The sequence below is a fragment of the Lygodium microphyllum genome, chromosome 12 (assembly GCF_053477565.2).
Source record: "Lygodium microphyllum isolate KBCC chromosome 12, Lygodium_microphyllum_v1.1.10, whole genome shotgun sequence".
NCBI lineage: Eukaryota > Viridiplantae > Streptophyta > Polypodiopsida > Schizaeales > Lygodiaceae > Lygodium > Lygodium microphyllum.
The window spans coordinates 64,080,983-64,108,955 of NC_141146.1; the positions used below are offsets into that span (position 1 = coordinate 64,080,983).

General features: G+C 42.3%; 1 protein-coding gene and 1 pseudogene across 4 annotated transcripts in view; both read left to right on the forward strand.

Annotated features, from left to right (window-relative positions):
- The window catches only part of LOC148027850 (aquaporin NIP1-1-like), a 100,432-nt gene that overhangs the window by 8,804 nt on the left and 63,655 nt on the right, over positions 1-27,973 (forward strand). The gene's annotated exons all lie outside the window — the stretch shown is intronic.
- LOC148027851 (adenosylhomocysteinase 1 pseudogene) lies at positions 14,970-27,973 on the forward strand (annotated as a pseudogene).

A 27,973-nucleotide genomic window follows, 5' to 3' on the forward strand; every position in this document is an offset into this window, starting at 1 on the left:
AGGATCTGAGAGGGGGTGTTAGTAGTCATGTTTGTCATGCCTTGTCATCTCTTGCTTGTGAGCCTCATGAGGTCTGAGTTAGACGAGGACTTTAGGAGCTCTGACTTGTCTATCACTTGTTTTGACGGAGGAGGTAGCTCATTCTAGAGCACTCAGTTTATTGCATTTCAGTGCATTTTCTCCTCCAGTCGGGATTTTATGTGCATTTCCCGAGGCAGTTTTTGCATTCTTCAGCCTGCCTCACCTGCCGGACATTGTCCACCCTTTCCGGGATTTTTCTGAGCATTCTTGGCATTTTTACCAGCATTAAGTGCTGGTCAGATTTCAGGTCGGCCAGTTTTTGGGTTTTTTGGCTATTTATAGCCATTTCCCACTTGGCAGTCAGTTGTATTATCATCTTCCCTCCTTCTTTGGCAGGTGCACACTCCGACTCCGTCATCTTCCTCCGTCTTCGGTGCTACCGTCATCATCAGCCTGATCTGGTGCTCTCACTGACGCTTCGGGCTGCGTGCAGGGACTGATCAGTCCACAATTTTGTATTCAGCATTCATTACAGTCAGTGCAGATTTTCTTCCTTCATTTTCTGCTGTCTCTCTCTCCTCCTCTGTGTTCGTGTTCTTCTTCCGTTGCGCACTCTTACACTTATATCCGCCCTATGGATTGGTTGGTGAGACTAATCACCTCTTCGATCATGGAGGACATACAACATTTGGGATGACTCGTGACCCATCTTTTTCATCTCAACTACCAATGTCATGTTCATACAACCCCTTCGAGTTGTATGAATCAAAACCCTTTCCTACTTTTCCTTTTGGTGTGCAAGATTTTGATGATTTTCAGTATGTAAATTGCAATAGAGGGGGATGTTTTAGCAAACTTCCTTTATCATATTTATATCTTCTGTTTCATTTGAATATGTAAATCAAACTTCTCAAATCCCTTTTATTCCACCCACTTCTGCTCTACACCTTGATTTCTTCTCTTATTCATTTCAAAACCTTGGATTGCACTCCACTTCTGGATCCGGTACATTAGGAGTTGGATCCTCCATCTCCGCTTCTAGCACTTTCTCTTGATTTATTCTCTTATTCATTTCAAAACCTTGGATTGCACTCGTACTTTCTCTTTCTCCACACCATGTTCTACCTATTGAAACTAGCCTTTCTTCTTAGATAGGGTAGTAAATAACTTGATTTAACGCTAATTACAACAATTAATAAATTCACAAAACTAAAATGCACACTTTATCATGCAATCTTGGACACTGGATTGTTGGCTCCAAAATTGATGTCTCTCGCAGTATTTCTTTTATTGCAAATGGATGGAGTACGACAGAGAACCTTTGACCTCCTCTGCTAATCCAAGTGCCTCTTGCTGTTAAAATTGACCAACAAGCCTCCAAACCAGTTCGCCCCTTGGTTTGCTTAGGGATTGGCATTCACTCTACTCCTTGAAAGACAAGCCCCAAATTTGATATTGGTTGGTTGGCCTCTTGAATCTCCCTTAAATTCTTCAATTTCAGTTGCTGGAATTCAAGTTCGAGGCCCTCAATTTTGAGCACACATCTCAAGGTGGCTATCAATACCCGAATTTCTACTGTAGATTAGGGTTTATAGTAGAGATTGACTAAATTTACTTTCTTTGTTGGAAAATGCTGAGATAACTAGAGAATGATTGGGGGATGATAGAGAATGCTGTAGAGAGAGAAATTTCAGAGTTTCATCGCGGGAAATGCTGAAAAACAGTTGTTGCCTTTCTCAAACAACTGTGGAAGCTATCACCTACAACTCAAAACCACGAGAAAGATTGCTGCCCTCTCTTGTATGTTGTCATTTGCACACCAGATAGACCTTGGGTTGTTGTCACTTGCTCTTGGAGAGCTCCAAATTGTTGTCACATGCTATAAGATTGATCTCTGGTGATTGCAAATCACATTAGTAGCCTCTTCTACGTTTTTTCCACTTGCACGGGCAAGTTTTGCCAAGTGGCAGGCAGGCTTGTAATTCCATTTTCCAGTATTATCTAGCTTACTAAATTAATTTTTAGAAGATTAATTTAATAATTATTCTAATGCCCAAAAAATCAATTTTACCAACCAATAATTAAATTGGCTAAACCAATTTATCTTCCAAGTATCCCTAGGTAGTTATTGGCATTAATTAATTAATTAATTCCTAGTCTCTAATGTCACCATGGACATTAATGGCCTAAGCTAAAATTTGACACTGGGAACCACCTAGTACTTGCCAAGCATAACTTATTACAACTTTTGTCTTTGGCGCCAAATGGTATCTTGGGATCCTAGGTCCCACACTGTGAAATATTTGACTTGCATGTCACATTAGCACATTTGATTAACTTTTAGTCAAATGCTAAGCAAAGCAATAAAAGTTCATGTCCTTGTGACACCTACTATCACTTCACTACCTCTTTGTAAGTACCAAGGTACATCGTCAGGGGGAATGGCATCCTTTAACATTGCACCTTCCGTATTCCCATAAGTGAGCATTTCTTTTCACATTGGGACGGCTGTGATAGACATCCCCCTCACTACCCCCTGTGAACAAAAACTGCCAGGGTTTGTACTGAGCTCTCTCGAACCGCTCCCCATTTTAGGGTTTCCACTGAACTCTCTCGAACCGCTCCCTATTTTAGGGTATTTACTCTAAAAGAGCATTTTTTAGTGTGTTTTGGGGCTATTTAAGAGGCTAATCAGCAAGTAATGCATGTTTTAGCTCAACATCCCCCTCTCAGGCCTAAAATTGAGCCGAAAGGTTAGGCCAGTCATTGTAATGTTTACTTACCCCAAGGCATCCCATCCCAAAGCAGCCAGGGCATTGGACAAAGGGTGCACGTTGGCTGTCGAGTGGCCTACCAAGACTACGGAGGCGATGGTTATCTTACCAAGGGAATCCAAGTAGTCACCCCAGAGAGGATAGGGCATTAGACAAAGGGTGCACGGTGGTTGCCCAGTGGTCTACCAAGCTCTGCAAAGGCGGATAGAACCACATGAAACTTTTTTTTTTTTTTTTGAATAAGTAAGGTAAATTTTATGGAATGCAGCTGATTGAGTAATAGTGACCCAGAAGATGGGAGTAGGGAGGGTACACCCAACACATCACAAAACAATACAAGCTAACCCATCCACTTAGGGTGTTGATGACGAGGAAATATAGGTGATGAGGTATCCATGTGATGGAGGATGGTATTGTGATAATAACAGTCGTCGGTGGAAACAGCTTAGGATCCGCTCAAGTGGTGCTCTACACAATGAGATGCAAAGTATGCTACATGCTGAAGAATGCTTATGTAGCAGGTGCCACTTGGACAGTGTCCCTCATGAGGAAATTGTTCACTTGCCCAAGCACCCTAATACAAAGATGATGAAATCATGCAATGCAAAGGGTAAGGTACAACATTGGGGAGAAGCTAATGTCGAAGACAAGGTGCTGAAGCCTGTAGAATACCAAGAAGGGTAGGAACCCCCTCTTAACCTGGATGTAGATGCCGAAGAAGGAAGAGGAGCCTGATGTTTGTCTTCGTATGGTGTCGAGAACCATAAGGAATGAAAGAAGAGGAAGTGGATGAATCACCCTGCTAGAAGAGTAAGGTAGAAGCCACTGCCATGATAGCATTGAGAGAGATGCTGCACGATCTGCCTCGGGAGTGGAAACCTCCTTGTTGGAAGAAGCGAAAGCACTCCTAGGATGATGAAACCATGAAAAGAATGGTGCGTATCCCCATGTCTCTAGCCCAAGTAGGACCAAAGTAATTTGCAAGTTAGCCCTACACTGAAAGACAAAACCCTGCAAAAGAGATGAGAATTTGCAAACACGGAGGTTAGTGGTGAGATGCTCCAAAGCAAAACATAACAGAAAGGAGATCTAACTCAAAATAAATGCAATGAATGTGTATGTGTGTGAGTAAGTGTAGCGGAAGTCAAAAGAATGGAAAAGCTAAGGACAATGAATCCTATGGACCCAACTCTAAGAGTGCAAAAAATGAATGCTAGACTGACCTAGGGTATCCGAAAGGACCTAGAGACATGCTAGTCTAAGAAGGTAGCTACCATCGTGTACGTCCAATAGCAGGGCTCTGCCAAGGGAACGCCTAACAAGGTGGCGAGGAATGTGAGATAGATGCATGAAGTGCAATGGGATCAAAACCTGCAAACCAATCAGGGAGTCCCTCAGGGGTAGTGAAAGAGATGGGTTGCTGAGGCTGTACTCGAGCCACATGTCCAGCAGCAACGGTGGGTGCTAAAGGAGCAGATGAAGTAGGAGCGGAAGGTGTAGCCCCACTGGACTGTGTAGTCGCAGCGGTCTACAGAGGCTTTTTAGGTGGAAGACCTTGGGCCTTGGAGCGACACTCCTCGTCCACATGGCCTGCTCTCTGGTAGTGTGTGCAAAACCGATTTTTCTTAGGGAGTTGATGTGGACGGAGGAGCCATCTATAGAGGATGTAGAAGAGAAGTAGAGAGAAGAAGGTATTTGGAGAGGGAACACAACCAAAACACGAGCAGAGATTGCAAAAAACAAGAGTTCACATACAGTATAACCCAAAATTTGACCAAAAGAAGACAAAGGATGCTGCAAAAAATAAAAAAATCAGTCAAAAACTGCTAAAAACAGCAAAAACGGCCTGAAGGTACAGTCACCCAGCTAGGGAGGAGCCAGGAACACCAAAACACAGGCTGAATATTACCACAAACAGGCTGGAAAACTGTCGCAGCAGCCTGAAAACTGAAAATGCAGGCAATAGAGGGGCTGTAGACAGTAGGCGACGGCAAATCTGCAGAAAACGCAAGTCAAACAGGTCACCTGTATGGAGCAGCAGCCACCTGATCAGCAAGGGTGAAAACAGTCTTGAAATCAGCAAAGAAAACACAGCAGGAACACAAATCTTGAAATCTGATACCATGTAAGAAGTGGTGCAGCAATGGAAGCAAAAACATAAGTTGTAATAAACTACTGAAACACAAGACAAAAGAGAAAGGGAAAGAAAAAACACAATACAGATGAGAACTCAGATGTATGCTCGGGAAATAGAATCCATATATCAAACATTAGACTGTTGCATACAACAGTGAGTCACTGGCTGCATGGGCACCGGCACCGGCTCCTCTCTCCACGAGACCTCCAGGTGGTGAACTGACCAACTGAGGAGGAGGAGCCTAGAATAAATAGGCACAAATAATGCCATAGAATATGTAAGGTCGGCCAGCAATAAATGCCCAATGACCATAAAATGACACAATAAAAAATGCCTAAATAACCTAAATAACGTGGCCAAGCCTCTGTGGCTCACTCACACATGAGCTGACATATATGCTAACAGATGACCTCTTTTACTTTTGCCATTTGCTTCAGGATTGTAGGCTAAAGTTAAAGCCATCTTGATACCCAATTGTGAAAAGAAGTCACGAGTCTCATTTGCATCCAATTCTCCTCTATTTGCAACCACTTTACTAACACAACCATAACTTCAAAAGACTTCTTTCAATAAGAACCTGCACATTGCTTGACTAGTCTTTGTACTAAGAGCTCGACCTTGCACTTGATTTGTCAAGTCTTCTCGTGCAAGCACAAGATATCTCATATTTCATAAACGTGTAGGTATGGTAACCAAATCAACTACCCATTTGTAATGCATAGACAATGGATAGGTTAGTTGCAACCCATCTCTATGCTTTACCATGGAATACATTTGACAGACATTGCATGATTCCACATAATGCTCCACATCTTTATATATGTTTTGCCACCAATACTTCTTTTTGATCTTGGCAAATATGCTCCAAACTCCTCTATGTCCAGCCCAGAAACTTTTATGAAACTCTTGTATCACTTGTTGTTGAGAAGCCCTATCTCCCAATACACATACCGGAGCTCCTCTCTTTTTCTTTGCATGCTTCCATAAATATCGGTCTTTCAAGAAAAACCCATAATCTTTTCTTTTAATCCTTTTGAATTCAACTTTAGACCACTCAGCCTTCTTTGTCATGAGGCTAGATATTGACCTATTTTCAGCCAATCATCCTTATACAACTCTTTCAAAAATTGTGTTCTCACTGAAGCATAACACTGATGATGCTTTTGCTCTACTGCCCATCTCTTCACCATGGCTGTAAGCTCTTTTCTTACTGCTGAAATCCTTGTTACAATAGTTGTACCTATAGTAACAGCAGCTGCATACTCATTCCCTACTGTCATAAAGTCGTTTTCAGCACCTATTACATCGTCCTCTTCATCTTCCATCAGATCCTCTTCATATTCAAACCTTGCTCGTGAAAGCATGTCAACCACATTCGAATATGTCTCCCGCATCCTGCTTATGGCATCAATCTTTATTGGTGAGGGCTTTCTCCCATATGGTCCACACATGTGCCCAACAACTAATACTTCCTCCACTCCAAAAATCGACTTTTCTCTTGACAGAGTCAAATGCACTTCTTCAGGACGGCTCAAAATCTTGTTACAATCAGCAATATATTTAGCTACAAATCTTCTATATCCATGCTCATTCAACTCTTCATTCTTCTCATAGATATCACATCCTTTGATCGGCACATCATCAAGAAAGGGTAAGGTCAAGTGAGGAATATACTCGCTCAAAACTTTATGCATAGCATTCATCATATGCGCCATTGAATTGGTTGCTCCCTATGGAAGCATACATATCCTAACCAATCCAAGCGATGTCTTCATGGTAGTGATATCCCGGCTTTCCAATACAAGCTGGAATTGATCATATCCTGAATATAAATCACCCATAGAGTAAATTTCCTTGCCTGCAAATGCTTCTGCAAATTCATTCACTATCAGGCGTGATCCAACATTCCTTATGGTGACTTTATTAACTAGTTGTAAATCCTGTATAAACCTCAAAGAACCATTCTTCTTTGGAATAGTAAACCACTGATTCGAACATGGAGTTAAAGAGGGCTCCAAAATCTGTATCCTGATCTTCTCATTCAAAAGCTCCAACAGTTTAGGCAAATATGCCCGAGGTACTGGAATAGGCTTTAAATTCTATGGTACATGAGGTATTGTAAAGGTCACCATAGGTGCAACTATGGTCGGATCAACACATCCAATTTCATCTGGCTGAAATGCAAAGGCTTTCCCATGCCTTGCCAACATCTGCAAGAAACAAGCTCTTTGTGTAGGCAAAAGGAAGCTTGTATCACTAATTTTCAGCTGTAAATTTATGTGCTACTCCATGTGGATCCTGCAAATTAGGTTATTGAGACACTTTTTCAGCCAACCCATCACTTTCACATGGTAAAGGCAAAGCCATAGGCTTAACCTTCTTTTCAACTGTTTTGTACTTTGTATCCACCCTTGCTTCAGCCCTGTTTTGCAGCCCATAACATTCATGCTCAACAAACTCTTGAATGACTTCATACATCTCTAAAGTGTCAACATAAATAACCTCTTTTTCTGACGTGTTTTCAGGATTAATTGCTGCAAAAATTTTAGCAATTGTATCAACATTAACTAGCCTTGAAAACAGCCCTGAAATACCTTCATTTGTAGCCATCAAACCATATGTCTTCAGCTCTTTTTCAGCCCATCCTACATATTTCTTTTCAGTCCTACACATGGTTGAAATATTCTTAAAATTGCCAAGACTATATGCTGTCTATTCCTGCAATCCAGATACAAATATAGTTTCCCCCTTTCTTGGGGGCATAAGTATCTTTCTAGAGACACTGCCATAGCCTCCACTTACAACAGTGTTGTCTAAGAACCCAAACTCTCGTGCATTGGGTGGCATGGGTTATCCTGCAGCTTATCTCGATTGCGGGGATGATTGACACAAACAGTGAGAAACTGTACTGCCATTGTATTATCTTTACTCCGAACTCGAGCATATGAAGAACCATCATCCAAGGCTTTTGTTTTGAGTCTTGATTTTGAAATATAGGGCTGTCCTAAAATCACCGAATAACTACATGAATCCTACACAAAAAAATGATATTCATCCCTAACATCTCCAATAGTCACGGGTACATTCGGACAAGTCGCATAAAGATCCCCTGATGAATTGTTTGCTGTTGGTATGCGCCATCCTGGATCTATATCAATCGGCCAACCTCCATTCTCATACAAGTTGCGTGCCATAACATTGATTTCAGAACGCTGATCCAAGAGTGCTATGTAAGGTATCTCTCTTTCTTTCACTTTAACAATTGTCTTTGTTGTAGCACGAGCTGTCATGAGGACATGTATTTTTGAAACCTCACTTAACATGTGGATTAGTTTTTAATCACATGGTTAAGTAAATGTTGCATATGTGAGGTGTAACTAGGGTTAGAGTAAATTTATGAGCCTGGGACCCGAGGAAAATCACGGGATATCAAAGGCAAAAGTTGTTATAAGTTATGCCTCACAGGTACTTGGTGGTATCTGGTGCTAGTTGTTAGTCTAGGTCATTCATTTAGCCATAAGTATTAGTTGGTGACACTAGAGAAGTGGCGTTTAATGGTACCTAACACCCATTTGATGGTCAAAGATGACGTAGAGATACTTAGGAATGGAAGTTGCTGAGTCAATTTAATTATTGGCCAGTTAGATTATTTTTTAGGGCACTGAATTAATTATTAGATTAATTTTCAGTATTTAAAGACTAAAAATTAATATTTAATTATGGCTAATGCTGGAAAAACCATTTGGGAAGGCTGCCACTTATTAAAAATGCCCATGAAAGACTAAAAAACGTCTTTAGAGGCTGGAGAGAGGCATTTTTAGTGTATTTAGTCTGCAAGAGAGAGGGAGGAGATACTGTTGGTTTGATTTGCAGCCATTGGAGGACCTTCTGAGGCAGTCGGGGGGTAGGAGAAGACCAATCAACAGGATGACAACATCTATAGGTTATTGAGACTGGGCAGTAGCAGTAAATGACTGATTTTCTTCAGTTCTTTGCATCTACATGTTGTTGTGGTAGGGCAGCAGCTGCATTTGACTGATTTTCAATCATTCTTCGCGACAAAACTCTGAATTTTCTCTCTGTAGCTTTCTCTCTTGTCTCCTAGCCATTTCATAGCCTTGTTCCAAAGATCTCAGCATTTGGACCCTTGGAGGGTGAGAAATTGCAAATTTCTTTGCTGTAAACCCTAATTTACAACAGAAATTAGGGTTTAGCAGCAGCCTTGGGAAGCGTGCTAGAAACTTGGAAGCTCCAAGACTTGCCAGCCATTGAATTTGGGGCATTTCCATCTTTTATGAAGTGGGTGAAGGCCGATTGATTGCTCGAATCAAGGGGCAAATCAGATTGAAGACTTGTTGGTCATTTTGAAGAGCAAGGGGAGTTGGAATACCAAAAGGGATTGGGAGAATCCCATTGTACATCAACTTCTTCCTCAATAAAGCTAAAGAAATACTGAAAGAGGCGCCAATTTTGGGGCCAATTGGGTGTGCATTGTCCAAGATCAGTAGGTAAATTTGTATTTTCAAATTTGCATTGATTGTTTGTTGCTGTAATTAAGTTGTAAATCAAGGATTTACCACCCATCCACGGAAGAAAGGCTGGTTTCACGAGTCCAATGCGTTTGTGAATAATGACTACTTGGAATAAAATGAGTATCTTCTTCTTCATGTGCTTGTTGATGGACATTCCCATTATATATAGCCTTCTCTATATACTTAGTGCTGCCCATAATACCATTTTTAGCCACAAGCTTGCTATCTATACTCCCATTTAATCCATTACCTGCTCCAAATCAGCATTACATGTATCATCATATTTCCTTAAAGGTGTTTCTCTATGTCTTTGTCAACCTGTATCAATGCTTGCAAAACTTCACCATCAAACTGTCTTTTCGTTTTAGCATATCAATGATTAGTGAACAACGCTTTGAACTGGGAGATGAAGGAGGAGTGATCTGGGAGTATTCTGGCCAAGTGTCTTGGTATTTTATCCCTTCCCTTCCCCCCCCCCTTTTGGAGCCAATGGAAGCATCATATTGGCGGTCTGAGCAACATAGATGAAGGTATTATTTTATACACGTTTTAATCTACAATAGATTTATCTTCTCATAATGCAGAAATAAATTGATAGGCTTCACCTATGTGAGTATTCTTCTACATCTTCTATTTCTTTGAACCCCTTCTCTTTCGTCTACTTCTCTCCTTGAATCTCCCTTCACCCTGTTGTCTCTTACCCCCGTGGTAGAATTTGGACCCCAAACGCTCCGACAGTGGTGAACCCGACGTGAAAGTCGGCAGTAGGAGTGTAAAGATGGGGGATTCTGCCAGTTCAAGTATTGGTAATACTTTACAACAAATGATTGCTTTGTTGCAGCAATAACAATAGCAGCAGCTGTTGTTACAACAATAGATGCAAACTCGGCAGGAAGCAAAAATGATTGATTCCTTAGCTGTGAATGCATTGCAGGTAGTGGGACAAGAATTAAAGCAGTTTGAGGGTCAAAATGTTTCGGCCTTCATCCGGTTGTATGAAGAAAAGATGTTGTTTCATGGGGTACCACAGTATGCATGGAGTCAGTATTTTTCCCGTTTGGCTATGCATGCATTACATGATCGGATTGATGAGTTACATAGAAGAGATGCTGATTGGGTAGCTTTTAAAAAAGCTTTGAGAAAAGAGTTTTTCTTGGAAGATGCAGGATTGGTAACTAAAAAGACATCTACAGATTGGATTAAAAAGCCTAATAAAGGGTTGGCTACTATAGCTTTGCTCTGTGAATTTGAAAGTCGACATGCGCAGTTGGATGCCGATGTGTAACAATCATTGGAGAGTCAAAAAATTGATTTGTTTCTGAAGGCTGTAGATCCTGTCTTGTAGGAGAAGCTAACTGATCGTTTAGAAGATGTCTCTTTTGAAACGGGACTTAAATCAAATTGAGCTAATGTAATTGAGGCAGTGCAAATGTTTGTAAAGAGAGAGCGAATGAAATTAAGATGGGGTACAGGCACCACACCTACCAATGCTTAGAAGAGGATTGAAATTGCAGCCAAGGTGCTTGTAGCTATGGTGGAGCAACTGGCTATACCTATTGGCCCGGCTCTTAAAGGTGATGCTGTGGATGAATTAATCAAAGACGTGTGATTTGAGACTGAATTTAACAGAAATCTATGCAAAGGTCGAAAAATTGGATATCAAGGTAGAAGAGAAGACTTGGGCAATAGTCCAAAGGCCGTATAGAGAAGGATACAAGAGGAGATGCATTTGATGTGATAGTTTAAAGCATGAAAAGCGAGACTGTACAGCCTACCGTGAAGCTAAAGCAAAAAGGTTAGTCTTTTGGAAAGATAGTAAAATACATGCAACAGAAATTGGTCTTTCAATAGAGCCAAATTTGGAAATGGTGGCATGCACAAGATGTTGGAAGATATGGATGCAAGGATAGCATTTGTTGCCATGGATGCAACCACATTGTAACGCGTCCGCTTCTCAAATCGCGGGACACATCTTAGTAGTCCATCGAGAGATATATCTAGAAGACGCCGCCTGGCACTCCCATGGAATGACAGGGGTTTTGCCAACTAGGGTCCCTCGAGTCTGCCCCACAACGGAACTTTTCCGGCCGTTCCCACTAGGATCGACCTGAAGTCCGGGTTCCTAGCCAACGTTATCTAATGTCATAGACCGACTTTTTCCTAAAATTTCTCGTTAACATTTCCTTTGAGGAAAGCTCTTGGCTAATCGAGACCACCCTTCCGTAGGATAGACCCATTGGTCACATCCACCACGCTTCCCTCGGGGGTTGTTTTAGTTATCTAATTACCTACCACATTATGTTGACACATAAAAGCAACTTCCTTAATTAACCCGTTAATCATAGGTTCCTTTACGTAATTTAGGGCACTGACACGAAAGCAAGTTAAAACAAGATCAAACACTTCCTTAACTTATCTTCAGATTAATGTTTGTCTCCTGCCCATACATGAGAATTAAGTGTTCATTTCTGCCTCCGCAAAAAAATCCTTCCGTCTTCCGGCAATAAAGACTCGAAGGTTTATCCTCCCAAGATTCCGCCTTGTAACTATTATCAAGGCCTTGAGATCCCATCTCGAGTCACGTAGAACACTTATGTAGAGCCTAGAGGCATTGGGATTTATGGCCAGAGCCCCCACTGGCACCCAAGCGTCCTCCTATGTCAAGTAATTTCCATGGAGAGACCTCTCATGGCAGGTTCGGTCCACATTCCCGGCGCGGATTCACAACCCCCTTGGTTAGGGTTTGGCGGTTCGTGGGGCGTAGCTAGCGCCATCATTCCTTAATTATTCCTTTAGGAAATCAACCACAGCTGAAGCACACAGCTTAAAAACAATCACTAGGGAAAACATCCCTGTTGTTTCCATGGCAATTGGTCATCTCAGACCCGGCCATGCAATCATCAAACACACCCCACTTGGGTTAACATCCAAAACCACATTAACAAACAGTTGAATGCACAACCTCTTGCTTCAAGGCATCGCAATCCCATTGCATGCACAATCAGAATTAACTTGGATGTATCAAGACACTTTTACAACCTTATGAAACAACCAAGCATAACTTGGGTCAACAATCCTTTTAGGGTTAGGTCACCAGCTTCAATTAAGCTAGGAGCGGATCCATTTGCGATAGTCCACAGCATGATCGATAAAACAATTCGCATGCAATTATACTTATTTCTAATACACCGGATCCCATGAAGGTCTAGGTCTCTATCCATCGGAATCTATCATTTCATGTGTTTCTTTAAATCATGTTTGTAAAACATGAATTCTAAATGACTATTCATGTAGTGAACTGGGTTAAAAGCTATTATTTTATGTGGAATAATGCAAAAACCTTATCATTTTATGTGTGTAAAAGCTATCATTTCATGCATATAAACTTATGCGATCTCCATACTCTATCATTTCGCGCATGCAACCTAGTGCCTAAGACTCGTCCGTGTTCCATGCACGTAGCTAATCCCTTCATTTCATTCACGAGAAATAAAACGTAATTAATTACAAAGCTTAAAGAACCTGGGTTTGATTTGTGAACGTAGGGTCATTCGTTACATTGGTCGCTCCGCTTGCCTCTCCCGCATTACCGGTACCAACAGTAGCTTTGGTACCTACGCTTCCCGCGACTTTCTTCTTGGGAGCCATTTGCCCCATGGAGATTGGACAGTCCGGACCTCGACGGATTTCAGGACGACAGGATCGGGTAGGAAAGATCGCTGGATGGGGGTCCTTCGTTGAGGGGGAGGTTTGAGTGTGGCTCCTTGAAGTTACTGATCGCTAACTCCCACTCTCTCTCTTCTTTCTCTCTCTCTCTCTCTCTTCTTCTTCTTTTTCTCTTCTTCTCTCTCTCTCTCCTCTTCCTCTTGTACTTATTTCTCTCTTCTTCTCCTTCTTCTCTTCTTCTTCTCTCTCTTTTTCTTTCCTTCTCCTCTTTCCCTTCTCTCTCCTTCCCTTTTTCTCTCCCCCTTCTCTTCTCTCTCCCACTCCTCTCCTCTCCCTCTTCTTCTCTTCTCTCTCCCTTCTTCCTCTTCTTCTTCTCTTCCTCTCTCTCACTTCCTCCTACCTCTTCTTCTTCTTCTTCTTCTTCTTCTTCTCTCTCTCCCTCCTTCTCTTCTCTCCCTCTTCCTTCTTCTTCTCCTTCTTCTTCTCCTTCTTCTCCTCTCTCTCCTTCTCTTCTTCTCTCCTTCTCCTCTCTTCTCTCCCTCTTCTTCACCTTTTCTTCTCCTTTTCTTCTCCCTCTTTTTCTCCTTCTTCTCTCCTTCTCCTTCTCTCCCTCTTCTCTCTCTTCTCTCTCTTCTCTCTCTTCCCTCTTCTCCTTCTCCCGCTCCTTCTTTTCTCCTCCTTCTCTCCTTCTTCTCTCTCTTCCCTCTTCTTCCCTTTTTCTCTCCTTTCCTTCTCTTCTCCTTCTTTTCTGCTCTCGGCCCGCAGTGCTAGCGATCGGGGGGGGGGGGGGGGGGGGAGGATTCAGTCCTTGGTGGCAGCAGTGAGTCTGGAGGAGGGGCACCGAGGCCTGGCGAGGCTGGAGGGGTGCTGTCGAGCTGGAGGGCATTGAAGTCGCCGGGGAGGGGGGGGGAGGTTGCCGGTCGTGAGGCTGGAGAGGGATCGCAGTTGCCAGTGATAGCTAGTGATGGAGGGGGCCATTGGTGAGTTCCAAGGGGTGGAGGCACGGGGGGTCACGGGGGGGGGGGGGGGGGGGAGGGAAGGCATTACACACATATGGGTTGAGAATTGGAAGAATTGATGAAGCTTGTAAAGGAGGCATGGCTAAAGTAAAATCTCACGTTTGGATGCAAGCATTAGATTGCATGGAAAAATGCAAAACAACAAAGTCTGAATTGGCTGATACAAGTCAGTGTATACGAGGGAGAACAAGATGAATTGTACTAGTGGATTCATTTTCAACCTATGCTTATTTCGTTGAGGTTCATAATCAAGAAGTCTTGTGGAAGAAAAGAGAAAAAGAGATGAGGACACTGCTGGTCCTTCCTCTTTAGTCCCATCTAAATGCATAACACGAAGTAAATGGAGTAGCAAAAAGAGGTTGAAAAAGCCATACTTGACCTTAAAACTGCGATTGCGTGTCGTGCGATTTTGCCAATTCTTCTTTTTACATAAAATCCTCCCAAAATGGCTGAAAGTTACGTGCTTTCTTTTACATGTCATCTTATTCTAGAAGTTGTCTACAATTTTTGGATTTTTACAAGAGATAATATCTAAAATATAAAAAATTAACTAAACTTGTTTAAAAATCTAGTATTTTTGAATCATCCACACTATGAACACTGACATTAATGACTAATATGGCATTCGCTCTCTAGATCAATAAGAAAGTTGCACTATAGAGTTTTTCATAGTGTTCACGTAGCGGCACGACAACGTACCCTACTTTTAATGCTTTTAGACAACAAAGTGCTTCAACGACAACAATTAGTTATAAAGTTGAGCCTAAACAAGGTGAAAGCAGACCCCAATAATTCAGCAAACAATGGTAAGTTTATACCTATGGATTTTTTTAGAGAGCGCAAAGAGAAGGGTCTATGCTTCAATTGTGGTAAAAAGTATATGGTTGATTATGCATCTAAGTGCACGTACAAGAATGCCAAAGCCAATAATTACAATATGATAGTACTTGAGGATGCGGATGAAAAAATCGTTGAAGAACCAATTATGAGTGTACAAGCTGAATTTGAGGAGCATAATGAGGATCTTGAGCCAGATCAATCTTATGAGCTTGCTGATGGATTTTCATTTAATCCAGGTAGGCATGTTTCCTTTAACCCTAGTGGGACAAATTTGTCTATTGTTGCTGCTACCCTTTGTTCTATTTCCATGGATGCTTGGACAGATTCTAGGAGCTCTAATACACTCCCTATGAGGGGTACCATTTATGGGAAGAATATATTTATCTTAATAGATAGTAGCAATACGCATAGTTTTGTGAATAAGTCAGTTGTGGACAGGTTGTATTGTTTTCCCATTGATTTATAGCTGTCCATAAGAGTTCACGTAGCCGATGGTAAAGAGAAAATTAGTATCCAAATGTGTTCACAAGTTCCTATATAGTTGGTTGAAAATTATAAAGCAAGGGCGAACTTGATTACTTTGGAAATGGGACCTATAGATGTCATATTTGGGTGTGATTGGTTGATGACCATAGGGAGGATTGTTGTGGATTTCTCATAGTTGGACATGGAGTTTGCTATTGATGGGCAGCCTATCCATCTACAGTGAGTCCCTAGTAAATCTGATGTTCAGCTTATTGCTATAAAGTAGCTCAATAAGTATAAGAAGCACTCTCAAATTTTTATTTTACACCTGAATAAAGAGCTTGGGGATGAGTCGAAGGATTGAGTTGATCATCTTGCTTTAGAAGCTCTACTCGAGTATGGGGATTTGTTTGAGGTGTCTACTTTAGTACCTCCCAAGAGAGTCATAGATCACCCTACAGATTTGGAGCCACATTCAAAACCAATCAATAAGCCAACCTTCAAATTGTCTAAATGTGAGTGCGAAGAAGTGGCCAAGCAAAGCAAGGAGCTTTTAGAGATGGGGTTCATTGAGCCTAGTTCTTCACCGTACGCTTCATTGGTCTTGTTAGTGAAGAAGAAAGATGGATCCTTCAGGATATATATTGATTACATGATCTAAATAAGATTACGATTCACAGTGAAGAATAGGTATCCAATTCCTAGAGTAGATGATTTACTTGATGAGCTCAAGGGGACTAAGTTCTTTACCAAGATCGACTTGAGATCAAAATATCATCAGATCCATATGCGAGAGAGTGATAAAGCTAAAATAGCCTTTAGGACTCATCTAGATTATATCATTTCTTGGTGATGCCATTTGGGCTTATCAATGCTTCAGCTACTCTTTAGAGTTTGATGAATAAGATTTTACAGTCTTTCCTCTTTTAGTTTGCCCTTGTTTTCTTCAATGATATATTGATTTACAACAAGAAATTGGAGGACCATTTGTTACATATGAGGAAGGTTTTTGGTGTATTGGGACACCACAGACTCTTTGTTAAGGAGAAAAAAGTGTTTTTTCATGGAGATAGAGGTGGATTACTTAGGCCACATTACTAGTGAGAAAAAGATATAGGCCGATCCTAAGAAGGTGCAATTTATCAAAGATTGGTCAATACCTACCACTACTACTTCACTTAGAGGATTTCTTGGTCTATCGTCATTCTATCGTAGGTTTATTAAGCATTATATGGTGGTAGCAGCTCCTTTGATTGACAAAGGAACTTCTCACTTTTTCTCCTATTTTGGTATGCTTAGATTTCTCTAGAGATTTTACAATACAGTGTGATGCTAGGGACCGTGGCATAGGGGTGTATTATTACAGGAGTATGGAATTCTTGCCTCTAAGGGTTGCAAGCTCACAAATAAGGAGATGACTATGAATGTTTATGACCAAGAAATGTTGGCTATTTTTCATGGGATAAAGAAGTGGCATTATTATTTGAATGGCAACCGATTTAGAGTTTAGAGTGATCTCATGGTTCTAAAGTACTTCCTTGCTCAGATAAATCTCACTCCTATGCAATGCCGGTGGGTAGCCACCTTACAAAATTATGATTTTGATATCACTCATACACAGGGAAAGGACAATTTAGTAGTTGATTCTCTTTCTAGGATGTGGGAATGCAAGGTTTCAGATATAACTAAGCTACATAGTGATTGGATTGAGGAGTTATAGGAGACCTATCTTTTGGATGATGAGCTCAATCATATATTTCAGAAATTACAAGGCTTTATGGAGAAAAACTCACATTTTCAACTTAAAAATGCCTTACTTTGGCTTAATGGAAGGATTGTTATTCTCTCTATTTCTTCTTTTAGGCTGAAAATCCTAGAGGAGTTGCATTCTTTGCCTATAGTTGGACATTTTGGAGTGTTTGAGACCTATGATAAAATCAGCAAAAGTTTTCAATGGGAAGGATTGTGGAGAGATGTAAAGGATTATGCCATAAAGTGTATGCCTCGCCAATGAAATAAAGATAGAACTCGTAAGCTAGGTGGTTTACTATAGCCATTATCTATCCTTGAAGGCAAATGGATGCATATTACTATGGTTTGCTTTACTGGCTTACCTACTACCAAAAAGTGATGAAATAGCATATGTGTGGTGATGGATAGACTTACCAAGGCAGTCCATTTTATTCCCACAAGGACATAGTTTACTGTCTTACAAGTAGCTAGTCAGTTCATGGAGCGAGTTTTTAGATTACATGAATTACCATAAGTGATTGTGTATGATAGGGATACCAAGTTTATGAGTAACTTTTAGTAAGTGGTATTCAACTCCATGGGAACTAAGTTGGCTTTTTCTATAGCCTATCATCTGTAGACGAATGGTTAGATAGAAAGGATTAATAAGTGGTTGGAGACTTACCTTTCCCATTTTTGTCATGATGTGCAGCATGTATGGGATTCATGGTTGCATTTGGGTGAGTTTGCTTATAATAACTCCACTCATGCTAGTATTGGATTTTCATCCTTTGAGGCTATGTATGGTTCCTAGTTGTATTCCGTACGCGGATGGAAATATCCCGTTTGATCTATTTGGTTCATCTGATCTGTACTTGCGCAGGTGACCGTTATCCAAGGTCAAATCTAATTATTTTTGCCCTTTTTTTAAATTGTTTTTCTTGCTCGTTTTTTTGCATGTTTTGTTTTTTGAATTTTTTTTCATTTTCAAATTGTGTTGGGTCTTTATAAACAGCCCTCTCCCACTTCAATCTTTACCCTCAACTTTCAAGCCCGTTGCCTTTTCCACTCAAGCCTCATTGCTTCAGCCTCTTCTTCAAGCTCAAGAGTCATCTCCCTCTCTTCCTCTTTCTATCTTCCAGCCTCTTTCTCTTCCTTCCAACTTCCAAGTTACCACCTTCTCTTTCTCTTCCTGTCTTCCCACCTCTTCCTCTTCCTTTCCACTTTCAAGTTTCATCTCCCTCTTCCTCCTCTTTCTCCATCACTACTTCCAAGTTACTCCATACCACCTTGTGTTACCACATTCTCTTCCACCTCTCTTACCACTTTCTCTATCTATACCTTGACCTTTCTTACTAACTCCATCTCTTCACCATGGCTAAAGTCCTTTATGAAGCCTTCTCTTTGCATCTCACCCCTTGAGAAAGCCACGAATTGCACCAATGCCTATCGTTTGACTTGTAAGCATTGTGGCTAGATCCATACTTGTAGTGTGACATGACATCTCATCCAGTTGTCCAAGATAGGTGGAGAATGTGGTTCATACTTGAAGATCCCTCAAGTGATGACCGATGAGATCATCAAGAAATATTCCCCCATTTTAAAGACATCGAGAAAGGTATCCTCTAGTATGGCACAAGGTCAAGAGGAAATAGTTTCCTTCAAGATATGCACACCCATGACCACTCCTTCGGTTACACCTATGGAAACTATGGAGGGATTCAATGATCCCTTAGATTCCCCTTCCACTTTAGTTGCCTCCGTCACCACTGCCACTCATGGATCCAAGGGGCTCAAGAGACAAGATATACTTGTTGAGATGATGGGATATGTTTTAGGCCCACTTCCATTCCTTTGAGAGCAACAAAGAAATGTCGAAATCGAGATTGCATGAACCACTATCAAGTGTAGTCTTTCTTTTCACATTCTAAGAGTGGATAGGTGGAAAAGAATAGTGAAGGCTATTGTTGCCGTGGATCCATGCCAAGGGTGGTATGGAGTTATCTACAACGACATGTGCACAAAAAAGCTAGATGAGGAGAGGGAGAGAATCAATAAGTTCCTCGAGCCTGCTCGAGTTGGCTGGGTGAAGTATGGGTGCTCCATCATCCAAGTTGTCATCGATAATGATTCAAATTGTCAAAGATGGGACGATTGCTTGAGGAGGAATTTCTCTCTATAGTACGAACACCTTGTGTCACACATTTCCTTGACCTCCTTATGGAGGACATAAGCAATTTGGAGTGGGTGGAAAAAATTGTGATGGATGCAAATGCAATCATTAATTTCATAAAAGAAAGAGACTTTATGACATGCAAAGTAAGGTGGCAAAGTGTATGCTCTCTGAGGAATTTAAAGCATGGATAGACGAGGAGCTCGTAGCAAACATGGATGTATAGGGTTTTTGGTATGACAGATATGGGGGATGCTACTATAAGCCTTCTCACTCATTTCATAAGAGAGGCTGTGGAGGAGATTAGAGCTTTCACTGTTCTTGATGCTGGGATTCCACAATAATAATTTGAAATTAGATATATTTTTAAAATGCACATTCAATATTTTTTAAATGTAAAATGAATGTCACTAATTTTAGTACCTATTGGTTTTTTCCATAAATAGTGACACAATTGATATTTTGGATGATACTCCGCGAAGGGATGACATTCTCTATCTTGTTGAAAAGAGGTGGAAATGGATGAAGAGATCTATCCACGGGCATGGTTGTCAAGTATGAAAGGTACGATATGATAATATGCAATTTTAAATGGTACCTTACGATTTTATAAGGTACAATATGATATTAGTACGAAAAAAAATAACTTAATTTTTTTAAAAACTATAAATGATAAGACACATGTTTAAAGTGAAAATAGGCTATAGCAATGTCATTACAAAATGAGATCAATGATCATACATGATACATCATACAACTGTCATAGGAGTCAGGAGTCAAATGAGTCACGATGGACTCAAGAGTCAGGAGTGGAATCGGCCGATTTGGATATAATCATCAATGATACATCATCATCATCATCAAAGCACTCATCAAGAGAGTTTGAAGATGACCCCTTGGCATCGATGATGAGACACTCTCATACTCATCCGCATTGATGAGGTTACTATCATTATCAAATGATGGTTCCCTAGGCAATGGCTGTGTAATGGTAGGCAAGGGGAGGATGTCGTTATCAGGCACAAGATGAGAGCTACTAGAGCCCCGCCTTACATATGCTTGCAAACCACTCGAACCACCTCTCGTTGATCTCGAGGGGCTCTATATGACCATGCTCCTGCTAGCAATTGCTGCAACTTGAACTCCTGGAACTGGTTGAACTCCTTGCCCATGAGTATGCTAACTGCAAGTGTCACAAGTGTTTGCTTCTATGAGCTTCACAAAGGTCTGCTCCTCCTTCACATCAACCTCTTGGTGTATACTCAGAAGAGTGCCATCTGTCAACTTGAATGTATCAACATTCACCTACACAATGCACATAAGATTATAAATACTTAATTGTTAGCTTGCATAAAATTGAAAACAACAAATTTAAACTTGACTCAACCAAAATGGTAAGTGTCGACTTGCTTTGGACTATCCATGGTCATCGTAGCCTTTATCATGCGCAAGTTAGTGTGGCAATAGACTAGCCACTCTAATTGTCGTACGCTATGCCAATTACAAATCTTCATGTGAATGAGGGAATAGACACTCTAATTTTTCTCTCATGCACCCGAAGAGCAATCTTGAGTGGGGACTCATAGCCAAGGGCTGAAGAGTCTGCAACGCATATTCAAAATTTTGCCACTAAAATTGAGGCTTCACAAGTGACTTTTTTCTCCAAGAAGCAAAGCCACATGGCCTCTCTGATCCGCATAGCATCCAAACTCCTCTAGAACTATATTATGGTCACCCATGGGGACCACATGAGTGAGATATGCAAGTTGGTCAGCACACAGCTCTTTATCATTCATGACCACTGGAGACTTATAGGCCAGATGTAATAGTGTTGCAAATCTATGGATGGGCTTACGCATCCATGCCCATCTCATCTCTGCTATGTCAATGATGTGTGCACATTGTGACTTTGTGATTATCGTGCAAGCTCGTGTCTCCACCAATGTTGCTCTAAATAAGTGAACGAGAAGGCCTATGGTGGACCCCTCGCAATAACTCATACGTAACATTCTATAAAAGGAAGTCATGGCAATCACGATCCCACGGACTCTCTACTAGAACTGCTTATCCAAGCACAAGCGCTGCATGGCTTTCACCTTCTCTCTCATGCTCATCCCACTCATTCCATAGAGTGGATACCACTGTTTGGACCACACCTCACAAAGGTGCTTCAATAGCAACCATATATAAGCAAAGCGAGTTGAAGAAAGCTTCTTTAACTCAAGCATGCTGTGCTTGTGATACATCGTAAGTATCTTCACCTTCACCATGAAGAAGGTGGCAACTGATGTAGCCTTATGCACCATCCTCTTTATCCATTTCAACTTTTTGATGTTCTCCATGAGCAAGTGTCGAGACCTAAAACAGGTCCGACACCGGCTCTAAGGCTCTAGCTCACGAGCCTCCTATGCTCACCAAACCACCCTCATGGCCTTGCAGCCAAGAGCTTTTGAAGGCTATTTACTGCTCTAAATAAATCACGCATTTGTATCGATTTGCAGTTCAACGATTTTACCTATTCCAACTCTAACAGAGGGAGTATCCCACACATACAGGTGATCAACACCTTGATTCACATATACAAAGAGCTTCCCCTAGTAGAGTGTTGGCTCCTACGGCTCTCCTCCACCTCGGGGATTGGACCCAGGATGTGCCTCTCCAACATAGAGCATAAGTGTAACAAAATCCTCTCATAATATAATCGTAATAGAGTCCTCTCATAATATAATCGTAATGGTCCAGGAGACTGTATATATTCCTCACTTAATCAGTTTCCCAAGATATCGCACTATTCTATAGCAAAAAGGAATCTTATACTCGATATTGGTTGTCACCTAGACATACAATTGCGACGCCTCTAGGAAATTTCCTCTTTTCAGTTTTTGACAAAGTGAATCCAGTTTCTTCTATGAATAGATAGTGTGTTATGGCAGCATACTAGGATGGAATGGAGGCCATATCAATTTTGAATAGACCCTCAAGGTCACTACCTTCAGCCAAGACTTACTTCGGCTCCCCGAAATCCACAAGACATTCAACAATGTCCTATAACTTCGGTGGCTTACTCCTAATTTCATAATCAAACTCCTGAAAGTGATCAGTCACTTCGCTAGGTGGTCAGGCAATTGCAACTTATTAAACAACAGCCTCAACCCCTCTGTCTTCGTATAAAATACTATCTTTTTATACAGGATGTAGTGGTTGAATTTTTTCGTTGCAAAGACCATTCCAAAACACAGTTTCTCCTTGCAGGTATAATTAATCTTGGACATTCCTAATTTACGACTAGCAAACACAATCGGATGGTACCACTTCTCCTCCCAAATCTGAGCTAAACAGGAGCAGGTGATACTATACATCGTAGCCGTTGAAAATATATAAAATAGCTCACCTCTTTTAGATGCTGTAATGAAGGGGACCTAAAAGAAAGAAAGAAAGAAAGAAAGTTATATTAATGTCTACAACAGGCCAAGTTGGCCTACGAGACCAAAATGTTGCATACAAAATGTCTGGGAGATTTCAAAAGTCCCAGTGAGGCTAACGTTTATGCTATGTTGAACTAAATTGAGTAGGTACAAAATGATATCTAGACTAGATACAATCTAGAGGTACTCCCAGTGCGGTGTGGAACTGCTCCTGGAGTGTTCATCCTAGGATGTCCCGCATGGGTCAGTCTAACATGGAGAGACTAAAGCGGCGGGGCAGGGCCCTTAGATGGCAGTGTAGTATTCCTTGTATCTTCGGCACGTGTCTTCTGCGGGGACGGGGGCCAGCGTGGGTGCCGAGCTTTGCCTCTTGGTGTGGCTATTTCTAAGGTGGTCCCCCGGGGTCGGGAGGCCGGTTGGGCTGGTGGGGGCTCGGTGGTGGGGAGGGTAGCTAGTATTTGGTAGAATTCGTTGAGTGTGCGTTGGTTGGTGGCTCCTTGTCTTTGCTCCGTGGTTCGTAGGAGGTTGTCTCTGTGGCGTCGTATTTCCAGTAGAAAGAGCCCCAGGCATCTCTGGTCTTTGAATTCCATCACCTTGGAGAGAGAGAGAAGGAAGAAGAGAAAGAGGGGAGAGAGAGAGAGGGGAAGCCATGGGAGCTGAAGGTAAAGGTGAGGAGACAGATTTGTATTTATCAAAAAATGGTATCCTAATCAGGTCCTTATACACCTTAAATACCTCATCATTGTAACCGGGTATTCGCATGTGCTAACCCCATGTTAACCCTATGTAAGATCCTCTAATCCCATTCTTTACATTCCATCCTGACCCGGAAGGTTTTTGCCCTCAAAAACAAAAAGAGGACGTATTGGTATGGCTGGGTGGGGGGTGAAATCTTGTGGAACGGTGGCCTATAAGCATGTATGCAGTGTGAGCATGAGGGAAGAAGGTAACTCAGTACAAGGATAGGCATCAATTCCAAACAAGAAGGGCTGGACAACATTGGACAGCATGCTGTCCCGAACAGGCCTGCAGTGGAAAACTGATCATAACTTGCCATGGGCAACTCCAAACGAGACGTTCCACATGTCAAAATGGAGCTCGTTGAGTGTACTTTCAGCCCAGGTAGGTCATGCATGGGTGCAATTAATGCAGGCCCAAAACTGTTCGAAAACAGATGGCTGTCTACTGCAAAACATGCCCAAATTGAGTTGTCCTTCAGCCAAGGTTACGCCTCCAGGTGAGGGGACTGCACCGGGGGAGTGCTGATGTAGATAGAGCTTTTTTCAACCCCCGGGATCAAATGGATAACCTGCATAATAAGCATCAAGAGCACAAGGGTCATCCATACAAGTATGGGTCATCGTACTACCACTGGGGTCAAAAGGATAATTGTGATCCAATGCATCTGCTGTATCATAGAAGTAATTCATGGTGTCATCTTTAAGCACTGATGGTGGTTGATGGTGGCACAAGATCCTTACCAATCCATACGGTAGCATGCATTGACTTGTCCATAAACTCATTGGGAACCACTAGGCTAAGTCGAACTGGAGCAAATGAGGCTGCAATCACTATAGCATTCACTGCATCAATCCCTAGATATTTCATGTCCACGAGTTCCACATGCGTGGCTACTACTGGGCATTCAAAGTTAAGGGCCTTGGGTTGATGGGGCACCTGCTCATGAGCCTGCAGCAGTGAGATGCTCCCATCATGGCATCGTTCTTGAGAAGTATCATGTGGCTCATAAGGATGCGCATGTTGCTTATAGTAATGATCAAGTGGCTGATGATGTTGAGTACTCCGTTGCTGATAATGATGTTGCTCCCCATGTACATACTCGTATACATTTGCATGATGTTGTCCATGTACATAGTGCTGTCTAGATGGTTGTCCATGTATGTGACCAGAATGTAGCTCATAAGAACATACATAGTCATCAGATGCATGCTGCTCAAAATATTCTCGATCATCATATGCATGTTGACCATAAGTAGACGCATGCACTTGCCTTTGCACATTGAATCCATGCCAATGGTCTTGGTACTCATAATGTCCGTGAGAATGCCCATACATGTCTTGTTGACCAAAATGTACATTGGTGCCATATTGCCCATGCATTACATGTGGGCCAAACTGATTATTAGGGCCTTGTCGCCCAAAATTCCCATGCTACTCATGTGCACCTGCATTAGGGCCTTGTTGCCCAAAATTTCCATGCTGCCCATGCAATACATGCAAACCAAACTGAACATTGGGGCCTTGCTGCCCAAAACTGCCATGTGCATGCTGCCCATGTACACCTTGTATTCCATGCTGCCCAAAATTTACATTAGGTCCTTGCTGGCCATTCCCATGAGTATGCATATAGCTTCCATTACGGGGGAGCTGATGTCCCAAGGATGGGCTTGAAGGGTTCGTAAGGGGGGAGGGAAGGATGGGTTCATCATGTCGAGTGGAGGGCTTGCCTGTCTCATAAGTGCTATGGGGAAAGCCATGGGTGCCACCAAAACCTTGTGGGCTACGCCCGGTCTCCAAGGGAGGAGGGCGGTTGGCCTCACGGGGAGAAACATGCTCCTTGGGCTGAGCCGAGGAGGGTGCAATAGCGGGGATGAGGGCGCCCATGCGCTCGATGAGAAGTCCATCTTGGCCATCATCTCGGAATGACGCTGATCTTGGTGGGTTTCCATCTTCGTATGGCGTTGTTCCAACTCTCGATGCTGGTCGGCATGACGGGTCTCATGTTAGCATAGAGTATGGTTAAGCATAGCCAAGCGGTCCATCTCGAGGGCACCATCTTCAAACATGTCTTCACGATCCTCTTGGGCTGAGCTAGGATCATTCATTGAGGCATGGGAGTCCCTTATTTCACGCTGGAAGTCCTCGTGGGCCTTTGCTTTTTCCTTGTGGCCCGCCATCCTAAGTGCAGTCCACTAGACCCCCTGTTACAGAAATGGCAATATCTTGAGCTAGGAAGCTCCGATCGCCAAAATTTCTGATTCAAATTAAAGCTCTCGATCCCCTCCATAGAGAGGCTATGTAAGAATATCTCTGATAGTAAATGATCAAGGCTTTGCTGTAATTGACTTTTGTGGGCCGATTGTATAGGACTGCTGCCTGTCCCACAGTATCTCTGAGCACAAAATTGGGTGTATCTCCCAAATCGTAGGGCGGAATGGGGAGATTCTTGGTTCGGATCGAAGGGGACGATGCCCTCTTCGAATCTAGCTATGGGGTCCACACTCATTCACACAAGAAGGCTTTTCTGCAATTGACTTTTGCGGGCCGACTGTGTGGGACTGGCTGTCTGCAACACCCTGCAAGAACTCCTTCAATGAGCATACATTATCCCGATGCTGAGGTGCTTATTCTAAGACATCCGGGGTCTCAATGGTGGTTCTCAATGCCACATAGAGCCATACATCATTTGCATCAATAGTTCTCTTGCTGAGACCATTTCTTGACTGCATACCCTGCCCATCACTGTATACATCCACCATACATTCCCAGGTGATACATCTCATTACCAATACATCTACAAGGTTGTGGAATGTAAATGATCGGGGCTTGGGCTATTCATTCAAGTGTACCTGCGCCTGGAAGAAATTTTTGGGCTTTGGATCACCGGGAGGTAGGCAAAGTTCCCCTTGGGCCGGGTTGTGCACCCTTTCAGGGTCTTAATCGGGGGGGGGGGGGGGCTTCAAGGTTCCCTCTTTTGCTTTCGACTCGCCTGGTCTATGTATACATGGTAGGGATTTTTAATTTAAGAAATTAGCATGCTATGCAATTTCAATTGAAGAGTTGGGCTTTTCATGAGACGCATAACCAATAAGGAAATGGGATAGGGGAAGGGGTTACCTCTGCAAATCAGTGACTCACTAATTGCATGACTTACCCTTCTTACAAATTTCTTTCTTATCGGTCAAGAATCAAGACAAGAGTACGATTAAGGATTAGAGTAAAACCTTGATCAATGGGGAAAGAAATTTAAAGAGCATTCAGCCATGCATGCATTTCAAGAGTGTGGAATGGGGATGGGAATTCAATTGGCACTCTCAAGCTTCAAGAAGGCACACAATTCTTCCATCACTCTCATCAAGTGGTTGAGCTCAACAATTGGATGTAAAAGAGAGACCAAGAACCGATTGACATACCTTATTCAAGCTCGGGGAAGAGTTAATGGTTGCCCTCTCCAAGAAATTTGTGGTTGCCCTTCTTCTTGTAGCCCGTGGTTGTATGGGGCCTTCAATGTTCCGCGATGCAATAATGAAGAACTAGTGATGAAGGCTAAATTTTACTAGCAGCAACAGTAGCAGGGTGGTAGTCAGTTGCAGCAAGCAGTACCCCCAACAGATACAAACAGCCCAGCAACAACCACCTGCTGCAGGACATAGTGTACCTGTACAAGCACGTGCTATTGCCCGAGATAGTGCATCTGTATTTACTTGGAAAGGTGAAACCCTTCAGGAGTACTGGTGGTGTACTGAGAGAGGTCTTGACTGGGGTCTTGGTGGTGGCCTAGACTTGATTGTCGATGATGGTGGGGATGCTATTTTGCTGATCCACGAAGGTGTGAAGGTTGAGGAAGCTTATGCCAAAGATGGCACATTACCAGACCCAGCTTCTACTGACAGCCAAGAGTTTCAAATCATCTTTTCTATTTTGCGGGATGGTATCAACAAGATCCTAAGAAGTATCACAGAATGAAGGAGAGGTTGGTTGGTATCTCTGAAGAGACCACCACTGGGGTCCATCATTTGTATCAGATGCAAGCCAATGGTTCCTTGCTTTTTCCAGCCATTAATGACAATGATTCAGTGACTAAGAGTAAGTTTGGCAACCTGTATGGGTGCCGCCACTCACTGCCTGATGGACTCATGAGGGCCACTGATGTAATGATTGTTGGAAAAGTTGTAGTTGTCTGTGGTGATGTTGGCAAAGGCTGTACTGCTGCCATGAAGGCTGCAGGGGCTCGAGTAATTGTCACAGAGGTTGATCCAATGTGTGCATTGCAAGCCTTGATGGAAGGTATTCCTGTCTTAACCTTGGAAGATGTTGTGGAAACTACTGACATTTTTGTAACAACCACCTGGTGTAAAGAAAATCACTATCAAGCCTCAAACTGATTGTTGGGTGTTCCCAGAGACCAAGATTGGCATCATTGTTTTGGCTAAAGGAAGGCTGATGAAC